A 15390-nucleotide genomic window follows, 5' to 3' on the forward strand; every position below is an offset into this window, starting at 1 on the left:
GAAATTCTTTTTCAGACTGTTTTGTTATTTATTTTAAGCTTTATAATTAAAAGCAATATATGTTGGCTGGTGACTATTTCCAAATATACAGTTATCTTGTATTTAAGCTCCATATCAATGACTAAATCAGATGAGCTTTTCACTGGGGGCAGCTATTTCACACAGCAACAACACCCCTTTAATACTGAGAAAACCAAATGTCAATCTGAACACTAAGCTCTGAAAGGTACAAAGTTTTAACCATAAATCAATCAATCACTCAATCAAAATAATGCTGCGAATGGATTCTAATAAGATTTCGACTTTGCTCTTCTCCCCAGGTGGCTAATTATAGAACAGTCATAAAATGCCATGTAAATCTTTCATGAAGACGTTTGTAATGAAAATAAAATAAAAATATAACCACCCTTCATGGATTTTAATATGAACTGATGTAGCTATGAAACACGATTCTCTTTTAAATGCTAGTGTGCGTAATCGCGGTAGCATCCTGTGAGTGTTATTCAGATCCCCTGTATCCGTGTCCTTGCTGGTCCGATTAAAGTAGCCTTTTTTGATTCTGAATGAGTTCAACCTACGATTGAATTCACTGCCAAGTCTGTCGAGGAGCAAGCCAAGCATGATGCAGTCAGCGCAACCCTGCTATGCATCCTGCTACTGTCACTAAAGCTGCCGCAACTACAGAAACTACACCAAGAACATCTTGTTGGCCGGAGTCCTGTACATTAGACACGCGTTGCCTGGACATGGATGTATCTATATCTCGATCTTACATATGAAGTTAAGTTACGCGAATAAGGCGGTGTGGTGGTCTCGTCAGCGGGGGATTTGATGCCAACCCCGTCTCCCGCAGACGTGCTCCTGCCCATCTCTAGCCCCCAGACCCGGGGGCTGATCGGCAGGCTGGTGGCGAGGGTGTCCAGCCAGCTTCACTTCCTAAAGTCTGGGCAGATGACACAGTGCGGGGTAAAGCGCCGTGTCGGACAGGCGTTTCTACAAAGACGGGAGTTGTTACAGTACAGGACTTCGTGGAATTAAAAAAAGAGGGATGCCTTTTGCAGGTATGTAACCAGCTTTCAATGAACTTGTACTTATTCCTTTGCATTTGCCACGTATTGGTTGTATGCAATGCACTGGTGGGTGTCGGTGGCTAAATGCAAACATGTAGGGAAAGTTTATTGAGCAAGCTGGAGTAGATCCATCCTTTAATGGGCTTTGTTATCACGTTATTTCGAAATTGCATTAGTTAGACAGCGACACCAACGCCTGCTGTCCGTGTTTCGATGAGCTGAGCAGCCGGCTCCGTGCGTCAAGGCAGCGACGGCACATGTATTTGTTTCGTGTATGGACTTGTGGATTTACAGGTAAAGACGTGGATGTCACCCGTGTGTGTCTGAACTTTAGATGTGGGCGTCTGGCTACTGTTTCCCGGAGATGCAACACGAGTGGCTCATGTTGAATGTAACTTGAATCATTGTCCTAATGGCTATATTTTGAACGTAAATGTATTCAGACATCATCTGATTGTGCCTGATATCTTTGGGAAATGACAGCTGGCCGGCACAGTGTGCTAATGCTGAAACTTTTCTGTGTAGTGTTCCCGTTTGTGGCATTACATTAGATGTCCGTAGTTCTGCGCAGATCTGCAGAATCCCGCCGATCCCATTGGTGGAGCCGAGCAGACCCGCGCAGAAATGCGGAAATATATGCGCTACACAAACACGACCCCTGAATGTGATCACCTGCAGCTGCATACATATAGATATAGCTATCTGAAGGTTCATTCTTCAAAGAAACAACATCCACGTTTTTGTATTTCGGTTTTTTACATTTGTCTTGCTATGAGGTGATATAACTCAAGACAATGATTGCCTTTTTTTATTATTATATTATTATTATTATTATTATTATTATTATTATTATTATTATTAGTATTATTATTATTATTATTATTATTATTATTAGCAACGTTTTCCCTAGTTGTATTACATTAAAGAGTTTCATTGTTGTAATCCTTGAATCCAATTTGACAGTAACGTGATACATACCATAGGCCGAGCCTATACATTTGCTAGGATATATATTTTCCTATTAGACTGTATGATATAGCTAAGTGTATCTATATGAATACAATTACTCTCGTTTTTGATACACTATCATATATTTGATCTGTCAGTTGTTTTCAATTAATATAGTTTATATCCTCTGTGGTGTAAAACAGAAACTTTACATTTTGCAACAGCAGTTTAAACCTTGCATAGGGACACACGTACACTTGCACGTGTGTGAAAGGGTGATATTGAATATATTCAACTACTGGAATGGGAAGATATACAAATGAATACCAAATTAATACAATTTACATATCAATGTAGTCAAGTTCTCTTTAAACAGCACAACTTGCAATTGTTACTGCACGTAGCACTCCACTTTAAACGTACACCTCTTCTGGGACTTTTGTAGATTCACAATATTGTGCAAAATTCACCTATACATTGTGTGGATGAAACTGAGAGAGAGAAAGACAGTGGGTTTCATTTTTATGTCCTTGTCGTGCTGCCCACAGTAGTTTAATTTCAATCTAAGACCCTTTTAGACAGTTGTCTGTGTGCATCATTATTAATCAGGGGTTTCTGTTTCTCCAGGGAAATTCATTACTGTTGCAAGTGCGATGCTTCTTTGGATGCAATTCGGCTCCCAGGGCTGTCAGAGGGGAGAGAGTTGAATAATAAAAAACATAATGCCTTGATCAACTTGATCAACAAATGGTTCTTGTGGCTACAAAGATCACGGGGTCATTTTGTGTCACTGGGTATATAAAACGAGAGCAAATATTTGAAAGGAAGAAATCTGCATACACCATGGACTGACTATTCATTTGCTAAATTCTCATAACTGGTTTCATTCATAATTTACAACCACTTGTGGGCATGTTTTTCCCTCTAGTGATTAATTAATTACTTTTTTTCTCTTTTTTTATACCATTTCTGTAATTGTTCTTGTCTTTTGTTGACTACATGTAGCATTTGGCTGTAGTCGTGGGATAGATGTTTAAATTCAGCACAGTGCTCCTCTGAAAAACCTAAGTGTAAGAAGGCAAGCCTTGAAACATTCTTCAATTCATATTTTTAATGTAAAAGCAAAGTCTAGGTACTTTCAATAAATCATTCTGTAAAGGTTGTTGCAATTATATACTCAAATGAAGTGTTTGGTAAATTTAATTAGAAACATTTTAAGTGTGAAAACAAAACAGAATCTAACAGCCTGAACTGGTGAAGCAGGGTTTTACTCATTTGCTTCTTTGTGTAACTGCAAGACCCACTCATTATTGCAATCATTGTGCTTGTTTTTCTATACGGTTTTGATTTAATAGGCTTGTAGATGTCAGATAGAAATGGCAAACCCCTGCTGAGCTACAAAATATCTTCCCCGTGTTTATAAAAGCATTTAAACCTACATAAACAGTTGCCTGTAGATCCCTTTGCTAATCTATAGATCCTTTGTTCCTAGTTAAGGTAGGATTTAGGAAGTATCCAAGGAAATTTCACACAAAACATGTGCTAGATTAACTGCACCTCTTTTATTTACATATTTTTTGTACACTTTGTTATTTTGTTCCATTATTTACTGGGATTTTCACAAGCTGATTTCCATTTTAGGCCTTGGCTTCTCCTTTCTGTTTGGGTAGGCTTTTGACAGATTAAATCGCAGTATTGTTTGTTGATCTTATGACTTAAGGAATAGTTAATTGTAGACCTGTGATTGGTTGTTCAGGGGGACCTGTCTACATGTGTTCAGCCATATTTTACTGGTTAGAGACAAACATGCATACAGGATTAAAACGGTTTAGATCCAGCGCTGTAAAATGCCTCTCATTTCCCAGAAACCTTCGGGACTCACTAGGGAACGAGGGATAACTACTAACTGTTCTGACTCTTTGAAACCACTACGTACCTCTGGAATGGCACTTGAATGATTACAATGCTAATACACATACATGTATTGAGTTAGTAGTATATTTAAAAGGAAAGGTATTTCAATAAACATTAGGTAAAATAAATAAAGTTGCTTAAACTTTGACAGCAGCAATGTCGCTTTACAGATAGGAGCGATTTACAATTCTGACAGTAATGTACAACTGTGAGATAGCAATTTCATTACCCTAATGACAAATACAGGGAGGCCAATAACTATTCAGGCTAATACTGCCTTTGGTTATTTCTGTCCTAGAGATATGTGCCCAAGACAAGGATTCAACTTGATTAGAGGGTGAGGGGGCTGTTTTCTGAGCTAGGCGGCCATTTCAACTGCACACTTTTCAGCTTGAAAGATCTACAAATAGATGAGACTAAGCACAAGCACATCTGGCTGAAATTATTGTCACCATGTTATGTTCAACCACTTTGTTTTTTAGGTGGAGGTTTATCATCAGCCTAATATGTGTAAGGGGTCTCATCTTTGGCTCCAGCTGCTTCAAAACCCCCAAACCTGATGGGAGAGCTGCTTCAAGGACACAAATGCAGTCTTGTAAATGATTGCATCCGACTTAGAAGGTTAAAAAAATGAATATGGATGCTAACCATTACCAACACTTGGTAATGTGTAATGGTCCATTTTATTTGCTCATAGGTTTTGCTCTTGTCCTTTGTTGACTATAACAGAACCTGTTGCAGTGCTGTATCCATCATTTTCTTTTAATAGTTTGTTAGTTTGTTTATGTGGCACATAACCTCTGTATTATTATATAAAGGTAATACTAATTGAAGAGTTGCAGGTTTGTATAATTGTATATATAAGAATAAATAATTATGACAATAATGAAGCTCTTAAAGTGTAAGTAGACTCTTTTGCTTGAATTAACACAATACACAATATAACACAAAATAAAAAATTATTGTGCTTGCATTACTATTATTTTTTGAATGGTTAATTCAGATGCTTTATTTTCTACCTCCAATTTGTATACAGTTACTGTAGTATGTTTGCACTTTTATTTAATTTACCAACACTTTGTCAACTGAAGTATCCTGGAAAGCTGAGCCTATTGATCTTTAAGTGGGACTGCATTTTACATGGAACTTGCCATGTTGTTCAAGAAGAAAGTAATAGAATGGTGGAGAAATTAGTAATGCTGTGTTATGTAAAATCTGTGGGTTAGGATTCACTGCAAGGGCAACAATGACCCATTAATGGTCAAATCTGCGATGTGTCGGCTATGCTTTATTGCCTGTTGCATAGATAAGAGGTTGTCATTTGTTTGATGTGTGTAAAACCATTTCAAAACACTTCTGAAGTTTTCCTTTAAACCTATTGAACCAGAAACTCGAGGGAACTTGCTCAATTAACTTTAGGTTCTGGATGGAAAGCATTATTTACTTTTAAGGAAATATTATTCCTTCTGGGGTAGGGATGTCAGACTGTGGTCCTGGAGTGCCACATTGCCTTTTAAACAGGAACTCTCAATTAATTACCTACGATCTTTACTTTTTTTTTTTTAATGATAAATTAAAATATGTTGTTTTATTCAGGATATTGTATGTACAAAACAGTCCAGAGCTCAATTCGACCAACTAAGGAGCCAAGAGTTGGAACAAAAAAGGAGCAAGAAAACCTCCTTACACTCCACATTGGATACACTTTCCCCCGATTAGGCTCCTTCAAATATCAGTTCATAACCCTTAACAAATGAAATCTGTCGCCTCCAGTTTAGATGTGCGATTAGTCCAAGTTTACATTGAGTCAAACACACCCTGAGAGATTTTGTGAATGAAACTACTTCTTTGTGTATTTTTTCTTTCTGTAAAGATATTTAACAGCCATTTTTTAAGACATCCGTACAGCTGGATTTATTTTATTGTATAAATAATGCTTCTGAAAATGAAGCAGTCTACACTGAGGTTGTACAAATGCAGTTACAGAAATATACAAAAGTGCTTTGAGGCGGTGTGTGTGCTCTTCCAGAAAACACTTTACTGCCAAATTGAAAAACCGTAACATTGTGGTATTAGAGATAACATACCAATTATATTGAGCTATTTCCTGTAACCCTAATTATAATGGGAAACTGTGAGGATAAAATTACTTAGCTCTCAGTGTGCTAGAGTGTGACTGAACCTTAACAAATTAAATGTAACCCTTAAAGTTGCCATAGTTTATAGATGTCAGTTCCATGCCTAATCAATAGGAAAATGATTATGGATATCAAGATGATCACAATAGGGTAAACACAATCACATATTTGAGTCTTTTTACTATACTTATAATGTTCATGGTTAGATATCCCTAAGTATAGATTTCAGTGCAGACCATATTAGAGTTAACCATATGTTACTCTAATTTTTTTATAATCAATTTTTTTTTGCATCCTCTAGTTCATATTGTTTGCTTGACATTTTATTTAAAACAATTATGCTAATTTGGACCATCATTATTTATTTCATAGCTTTATATAATATCCCCAAAAATTGTGATAAAAAGAAAACTGATGCCAGAAGCAAGTTTGCACTCAAAGGTCAGTATTTGTGCTTAATAGAACACAGCCATAATTTCAGTTATTCGTCTGCTATTTGTTACATTGTGATGTATTTGTTTATTTTAATTGTGATATTTAGTTTTAATACCTTAACCATTAAAATCACATTGTGTAGTTGTCTTGTGCACATTAACTAGTCTAGGTTTAGTCATTATATTCCAGCAGAAAACCTCTGCTGATGTTCCTAGATATGTACTTACTGGAAAGCAAGGCCTGTAATTCAATAAAGAAAGCCTTTGTTTTATAATCTCATTCTGGATGATGTTCATGCTACAGTACTTTGATGCAGGTAATCTATCTGAGTATTAACTTGTCAATGACAATGTGAAAGAGTGAAATCTGCTGGGGGATAACCACAGTAATACCTGTGTCTTTTCTCTGAATTTTAAAATTGCAAATAAGGACATAACAAAGACACAGTGACATTATTTTCTTATTATATTTTTGCTCCTCCAAATGAATTCAGTTTCTAATAATGTTGCAGGCCTTTTTATATTCCTGTCATGCCTCACCTTGAGAGTTAAGAGGCTTAGAAGTAACGAGTTGTTTCCGAAGAAGTAAATGAATGCTCCAGGCATCCAGTCAAATTTAATCCTAATTTTGGAATAGTTGATGGTTATTCAACCCATCTTACTACAGAAATCATTTACTGACCTTAGGCTACCAAAGCACTATTTCCTTTCAGACCAGTTGAAGGAGCTGTCCCTGTGAATTGAACCACAGAGAGCTGAGAAAAATGTTCTATGCAAGATGCAAATGGGATTTGCTACATTTGAAAACTGGGAAACAAATAAGCCTCCTGTTGCTTAGTAGTTTAATCAGTTTTTGTGGCACTTTAGTTTATAGATTGCAATGCGTGTGTATATGTGGAATTAAAGGGCATTTAATGTTGCCAATAAAATTCAATTGATTATTAATAAAGACAAGTTAACAGCAGTATAATAAAAGTGTACACAAAATAAAGTACCAAATCTGAAATATCTGGCTTACAGTGATCGTCTTACGGTGAATTAAAACGTACATGGAATAAACTACGCATCTCTCTGTAAGATGGTACTCTGAGCAGCAAGAAGACCCTTCCACTGGGGACACTGGGCCAACTCAACAATACAGCCGAGCTTTCTGGCAGAAGAAAGACTAGTCAAAAAGCTTGGCTTCAAAATTGCATTCTACAGACTGTGGGGCTCTGCATGCATGTTAGAGACTGGCTTTCAAGAGTGACAGAAATAGCATTTAAACATTATATATGTGTAAAAATCACTTTGCAAGCAACTTCTTATCTTGGCCCATTTCAAAATCATGCTGAAAATTTCAATGAAATAGACCTTTTAGCATACAAATATAAACCTTTATCACAGATATAATTCAGTGCATGTCTTTCAAAAAGATTAAATTATAACTGTAAGCTCGAAGGTCAGGTGCCATGATGGCTCCAACAGGGTCAAGCACAGTCTGATAGTTTAGAATAAATAAAATAAAACAGCTGTTTAGAACAACACTTTTGATTAGGGCATTCCCTGCTCCAAAAAACAGATTTTGTTTTTTCCCCCCATTTCCAAGGAAATGATAGTAGAATTTGTTTACACCTAATTTGTGTTGTTTATCCTTGTTTAATATTGTCATTCACATGAAAGGTACATTTGTAATGCAAATGTGATTCTCACACAAGCTGGTGACTGCAGATGTAAGCTAGTCACACTCCAAACACCTATAAGAACTCACCTGGCTGTGTTAATAATAAGGGTTCATTTTCCATAGTGTATTGCATTGCACCTCTCTGAAGGGGCAGCAAAAAAGGAAATAACCCAGAAATACTCTATATCTATCAGAGTACTCTAAAGAGCACTTATTGTATTGGAATTATACCAGATGTTCTTTAAAATAGGGGTATAAGTACTAGAGAGTACTTTGAAAGCTCAATTGAAATTGTGCAGCAGCATTAATACAGTTGTATAAGGCTATATCTCTGAAACATTGCAAAGGGTAGAGATTCCTAACAGGTGTGGAATAAAATGTCTTCCATGGAAATATATAATAAAAAAAAGTTTTCCTTTGTCCCTTAAGTGTTTGGATCTAGTTCCTTTAAATATATTTTGAGAAATTATTATTATTATTATTGGTATTATTATTATTATAAAAAAATAATACTTTTTGTTGTGATTTTTTTTAACTGCTGTGGTAATATTTAGTTGTGATATTACCAGGGTTGGGGAGTAACGGAATACAAGTAGCGGCGTTACGTAGTCAGATTACAGAATTTTGATACTTGTCTTTTTGTTACAGTTACTCAGATGAGCATTCTGATTACCAATACTTTTTAAAAAGAGTAAGAGATTACTGATTACTTCTAGATCATTTACATGAAAGTGTACAAGTGTAAGAGAAACCGAAGGGGCCCACGTGTAGTATTTCTGCAACACTGTTTATATTTACGGTCTCTGGCCAAAGAGCGGCGGATTCAGCGCAGTTCTACAACAAGCAGCAGAATGGAGCTGCTAGTCAGCATCCCAGCTAGTAACACACAGTTCTACAACATTGTGGCAACATTGTGTGTGAGAAGGGATTTAACTCGTGCAAGTACAGGCAATTGTTAACTTTCAAAGAATGAAAATGGAACAAATATTATGTATTCATATTAATATATAAAGTGCAATACAAGATGTGCAAACCATGGGACAATGTACCATCTGCTTCCAAAGATGATGATAAATACGATTTAATAGTTACATATTTTTATGAAAGCATAATAATAAGCAAAACGGCAGCACAGGCATAACCAAAAACATTATCAGTAGTTTGTATTTGCAGTAATAAGTTATCCTATCTAAATTTAAGATAAATCCATGTCAATTACAAATATTTCCTAGATAGTTCTGTGACCTTAACAATGAAAGACATAATATAATACCAAAATAAAAAACATATAACATGTTTATAGTCTAAAACCAAACAAATCACATAAACAGAATAAACTAGTCCTAAGTGGCGGATGTGACGTGGCGTGCTCTTTAACAGGGTGCGTTTAGTGAAACAAGATGCATAACATTCCTCACTCTTTGATACATAAAAATAACGCCCTAATTACATTGATTTAAATCTGTTTTCGGTGCCAGGTGAAACCGATGACTGCGTTTCTCATGGATAGAACAATACAAGGCATTTAAATTCCCTTTATTATATCAAGTTGCTTGATCTGTGTATCTTCACAGATAGAACAAAATAAACTGTAGTCTTTATAAGTATTAAACATACTTACAATTTACAGACAAGGTACCTTTTTACATTTTCAAGAAAATGTGTAATCAGTGATTAGCAGAAAACTGAAAACAAAGCCTGCATTCAAATGACTGTGAACGTGATGCACCTTTGACATTAACACATTATTAATATGTCTGATTTGTCAATTTGTAAAAATTTAAAGAGTATCAAAATGCAGTTTCAATTGTTTAAAAATGCACCCACTACTACAAAATGCAAAGTATAGATATGCAAGAAAATTAAACTGGCGCAAATCTTAATTACCATTTTAATTGTTCGTACTGTGGATAAAAAATAAACAATCAATCCATCTTCCATATTAGAATGTGTAGTACATTTTGTTTCACTTTTCTTCTTGAACTCAACTGCTTTAGTTTTTTAATAAAGGAAAAAAAGTATTCCAAAAGTAATCTAAAAGTATTTTGATTACGTTACTGTCTTGGAGTTATGTATAGGATTAGGTTACAGTATTTTCAAAACAATGTAATCAGTATTCTATAACGGAATACTTTTTAAAAGTAACCCTCCCAACCCTGGATATTACTTAGTAAGTTTAAAGTTTAACTGTTGCCTCAAGGAATGCAAGTAATTGTATTAATCCTCTATATTGAGTTTGTAAACTTCATTTAAAAGGATTTATGTAAACAATATGTCTGACAGTCTAGGGTAACACTGCCAAATGAATCCGTCCTCTCTGTTTCACTAAAAACAAAGTAAGACTTTTACATAAAAAAAAAATAATCTTCCATTAATTCACATTCTTTAAAGGCAAATCTATATATCCTAGGAGAGGCAGGAAAATGTAAATGAATCAATAGACATTTAGAAAATTAAGTTTGCAAGATTGCAATGGTATCTTTATTTACAATGAGCATTATATATTGTGTAAAAGACATGGTCTACATTATTTATTTTAGTTTTGTAGCATGTCATATATACATATACATGCACTGTACTTATTGATTGTTGTATTAACTAGTCTATGTACATGCTTCACTTTCAGAGACTTAAAAACTACAATTAATGTTTAGTGTTTTTAATAATTGATGCATTGTGAAACTTATTGAGAGCTTAAATGGATTTCAAACACAGTGCAACAATTAATCATCATGTTGAAATAAAGGAAGCACAATGGATGAAGAATGGATACAAATTGCTGTTGTTGTCGAGGTCTTCTGCCATTTCAACAGAAGCTCAGACCGAGAGGCTTTGTTATCCTGGACTTTTGTTTTGTGTTTTGGATGGACTTCAAATCATCATCGTTGGTCGACTTCCTTCTGTGGTCAGGCACCTTGTTGCATACATAAGTACATGAAGCCTTCCCATTATATTTATGCAGGTCTTGTACTCTGTGTTTTTCCATTACATAATTTTTTTCTAATTTGTATTTGCTTTCAGAACTCGGCAATGCCCTGAAGTACCTTATGGCTTAAGCTTTCTGCCACAGACTGATACAAATAGTGTTTAGGTGCTACTCTAGTGACATCTAACAATAGTACATTTAAAAACAAAAGTCTACAAGAGAGGGGAAATTCCGTATTTGTTTTTTACAGTATTTGAGCAGAATCCTGGAGGGTTTAAATTATCGAAGGCATAAGGATTACACATTTTATATACTTCATGATGCAAATTGAAATACAACAATAGGGAAGTAACAAGTGGACTCCTGGGGATTTTCGTCTTGTCTTTAAGAACTCGGCAGTAGATAAGCAGACATGGTTTTCCACTTAAGCCATTGCTCAGTCTCATGGGTCATGATGTAAGTTTATAGCAAGGAAAGCTGTTCTATATACAGGTGAAACTGGCAGTATGAAGTCACACACCCAGCCAATGAATAACACAATTCAGAAGGTAAAACCACTATTATTATATTTCTTAGCAGATTACCCATTTATACAGCTGTGTTTTTACTGGAGCAATCTAGGTAAAGTAACTTGCTCAAGGGTACGACAGCAGTGTCCCCCACCTGGGATTGAACCCACAATCAGATTCAGAGCTTCAGAGTTCAGAGCCCTAAGCAATACTGCACAATGCTTTCAAAGGATACATTGAGTAGGCAAAGTTCAAGTTGTAGGGTTACAGCAGTTTGTGTAACTTACACATATTACAACGTCTAATGGAAATTCAATGGAAACAGCAAATTCTAAGTTTAGAATCCATTCAATGTTGGCAACACAGGTAATACATTGTTGTTTTAACAGCAAAGCTTTTATAGTCTCTTAATGTGTCTGCATACAGATGGCTGGGTAAGACTGGTGTTACCGAAAATGCAAAAATATAAACACTTTGCATCTCGTTGGCTGTGCCATTTGAGCCTAATCTGTCGGCAGTTATAATTTGCTTGTTCTTCCTACAAAACAATATTGTATTTTCGTAAACAATATCTTCCATTCGTAATACATCATAGGAGTGTTTACTTAAATCTCTTGTCTGACTTTCAAAATCAAACAAATGATGACCTCCCCCTTTAAAGTAAAATAAGCAGTGCTGAATACAAATTGAGTTCTACAGCCTTTATTGCTGTGAGGAAAGGCAGGTTTTGCCTTATTGCTTTAGTCTCCCATATCTATATAAGGAACAGTTTTCTTTGTATATTTCAAGTCAAAAGGGATTGTTCTTTTCTCATCATATATTATTCTAGCGGCACATTTCATATACTATGGGAAATCCACATGAAAATGTAGTGCAGGCTTAAATCCTCACAACAGGGAGAGAAATGGGAGCTTTTGCATGCAAGCCCAGCCAATGTTTTTGGCAATGTGGTTTTTGAAAATCTCACTCAAATGGACTTGTGTGCTGTGAGTATTTGAAGTGAATCCACTGCTGTCAGTGTTCACATATGCAAGCACTATTTCTTTAGGGAGTCCTGTGTGTTGTGCGGGCAGCTTGAGGCGGACTGTTGGTTTGTTGTTTCTAAAGAGGACTTGGAAAGATGTCAGTACAGGTTCCCCTACCCACCTCACTGGGAGCTGTCTATAATAGTGACGTGATGTGTCTGGGGTGGATATGCCATAGAGGATTGCAAGCTGCATTTTTATTTTTCTGTCAGCTGCTGATGTGAGTGTTCTGCTTCCCAGGTTTTGACTTATGAAATCAGGCTTTTAGCTCTATTTTAGACAAGAGATTTCTAATATTTTTGGCCATTCCTTTTTTAATATTATTATTATGATTATTATTATTATTATTATTATTATTGTTGTTGTTGTTGTTGTTGTTGTTGTTATTTGTTTTGCACAAGTTATAAAAGTTTAAACATGGAAACTTTAGCAAAAGATGATGAAAAAATAAAATACTTAACTAAATATTAAGAGATTAGTTATTGTAAGACAGGTGAAATTACTGTACTTTCTTGTGATTCAGTTGTCAGCACAGAAAGACTGTTTTTAGTTTTGATTTGAACATGCCTGGTGCAGATGTTTGTTGGGATTACATCTGGAGGTATGGCTCTTAACTTGAATATAACACAATGCCAAAGGAATTGGATTTGCCCCAGGTTACAAATATTTTAACCTACGGCTAATGTGACAGGCTAAGTAAATTCAATCTTTGATAAGGTTTGAAATTGAGCTCCGTGTTTTAGATGAGTAAGATATATTTAAAATGTATTATAAAGCTGATTGTCTTCAAAGCAGCAGTGTTATGATGCCATTGTGGATCTGTCTTAAAGGCCTACTCAAATTGTTCCACATGCCATGTCATTTTAATGTTCTGTGGAATAAAATACCATGAAAATAAATTTAGTGAGTAATCAAGAAAGAAAAAGCTAACCTTTTCATGATTGGGAAGAAAAGATTGGAATGAGAAAATTCATATAAGTAACAATTTCTGTAACTTTTTTGTCAAGCAAGGATCAATTCAATGTATGTTTCCCTTGTTCTACCTTTGGAATATGTAGACAGTAGAACCACCTAGACTGTATAGTACTGGCAAAACCTGTTCCAAACTAAATTCTGGAAATATACTTGCATTTCCATATAGATAAAACATTAAAAACTAGAATAATGAGGGCACATATGCAAATGAGCAGACTAGCAATTACTTATATAGTGGACCAGACTAAGGGCCCGATTAACCTTTCGTGGAATCATATCTAAAATGATTTGCAGTGCCAAATGAGCTTCTCACAGATCCTGTTTCGCAGAATGCCGTGGGAAGGGTCAAATTCCAGCGGTATTAACTCCAGAAAATACCTGCGAGAAAACAACCTGCAAATGCTCTTGCAGCTGTCTGTGTTTTCAAACAAAAGACATTTGGCATTAGATCACACATATATGGGCTGTGTGCCACTCAATCTTTTGAGGAAAATATGCAGACTCACCAGTAAACAAACTCAGCTTATTCCACACAGGGTATATCCAACAGAAGGACAAATTGAATTCAGGCCACTGTGTATCCCTTGTGTTAGGTAGCGTACATATTCCTGTTATAAACATAACAGCATTTCTGTAGTCAAGCTTTGACTGTTGTGTTACATCCAGGTACCACCGAGAAATTTGTTTGAGGGAACATTGTTTCAGTTTACATACCATACAACCACATAAAATATTGCTTTACTCAACAAGAAGGTTATGGATAAGTACCACATTTGTAAAGACATTAGATTGAGTGACAAGGAAATGTGCAATGGAGGAATTTTGATCCTTCTGCACAAATTCAATTCAATTCAAGTAGTCATGCATTCTGTTGAACAATGCTAATTGTTTTTTCTCCAAGCAGGGAAGTTCATTCTTGCATTTTATGACTTTTTAATACATCTGCAATCCAAATGAATGCAGCAACATCATATTACTACCAGTATCCAGCTATTTACATTTGCACAGTAGTGTTCTTACCTGTGTGACATGATCATAATGTCAATATTTAAAGAATAATCTAGAGTTTGTTTTACGCAATCAATAAGTAAATGTTTTTCTTACCTCCCATCACATGTTCTGCATTAAAATTGACATCTGTGGCATTTCACAAGATAAGATCCATGACCCAGGAGTTTAAAGGGTAGCCAACCTGGTAATACTTATATACTGATGTCCATATATTTACATGTTCAGCAAAAGATTAACGAGAAGATTAGAGAGGCTGTGTTCAGTTTATAGGACCAAATCAATAGATTTGTTACCACTATACTCTAATATCCAAGTTTAACGTTTGCTTTCTCCAGTTCTTATCTGAAGTCTGAGCTGCCCAATTCTAAACACTTTTTTTTAACTCATGGGTTTTCTTCTCTCTGTGGTTACAACTTAACACACACTGAAAATGCTGCCAAATTGCCGGCAACGTTTGCCTGCTGTTTTCCTGTTGCCCCCCATTCACACTGGGTTTGAATACGGGAAAACTGCTGGCAAGGATGCATTAACACAGAAAACAGAGACTGCCGGCAAGAGCGCTTGGCCCTGGGACCGAGACGCTACAGAGCCCGTGGATCCGGAGAGCAGAGCCGGACCGACACTCTGGACGTGTCTGTACAAGTGCGATCATTTTCCCATTTAAAGATATGCAGAAGCAGTAAAAGACTCCGAGATGGATATTTAGGAGACGTCACACTGCTGTGTTATTGTATATTTTATACATCCAAAACAATCACCATTTGGCAGCGCAACTGT

General features: G+C 35.8%; 1 long non-coding RNA gene across 1 annotated transcript in view; it reads left to right on the forward strand.

The window, feature by feature from the left end:
* Positions 1-531: 531 nt before the first annotated feature.
* Positions 532-15390, forward strand: part of LOC136759599 (uncharacterized) — a 41990-nt gene continuing 27131 nt past the window's right edge. Inside the window, exon 1 of the long non-coding RNA XR_010820064.1 lies at positions 532-1061. This is a non-coding gene — a long non-coding RNA (uncharacterized LOC136759599). The remainder of the gene's footprint in view (positions 1062-15390) is intronic.

This window comes from Amia ocellicauda, chromosome 10, assembly GCF_036373705.1.
Source record: "Amia ocellicauda isolate fAmiCal2 chromosome 10, fAmiCal2.hap1, whole genome shotgun sequence".
Classification (NCBI taxonomy): Eukaryota; Metazoa; Chordata; class Actinopteri; order Amiiformes; family Amiidae; genus Amia; species Amia ocellicauda.